This window comes from Meleagris gallopavo, chromosome 30 (genome assembly GCF_000146605.3).
Source record: "Meleagris gallopavo isolate NT-WF06-2002-E0010 breed Aviagen turkey brand Nicholas breeding stock chromosome 30, Turkey_5.1, whole genome shotgun sequence".
NCBI lineage: Eukaryota > Metazoa > Chordata > Aves > Galliformes > Phasianidae > Meleagris > Meleagris gallopavo.
In genome coordinates, this window is record NC_015040.2 from 3,671,731 (window position 1) to 3,672,033 (window position 303).

The 303-nt window shown below is 63.7% G+C and overlaps 1 protein-coding gene across 1 annotated transcript in view; it reads right to left on the minus strand.

The window, feature by feature from the left end:
• Nucleotides 1–303, minus strand: part of MAST3 (microtubule associated serine/threonine kinase 3) — a gene marked incomplete at its 5' end in the record, with an annotated part of 15,763 nt that overhangs the window by 14,245 nt on the left and 1,215 nt on the right.

The window sequence follows — 303 nt, forward strand, 5'->3', positions numbered from 1 at the left end:
AACCACTGTGGGGATGTGGGCCCCACTGCAACTCCCTTCCCCCTCACTCACCCCCAGCACACAGACCCCCAAACAATGCACCCACAGATTGCACGGGCAGTGCAGATCCCTCCCCCGGCACGATGCTCCCTTAGCAGCGCTCCCCGCTGCAAACCCCTCCCTCCAAACCAAAGCAACCCCTGGTGCAACTCCCTCCAACCACGCATCCCAAAGTGCAGTCCCCACAAACGACGCCCCCCCCAGCGCAACCTTAAGTCGAATCCCCCCCCCAGCACGCATCCCCCAACGCTGCCCCCCGTACAA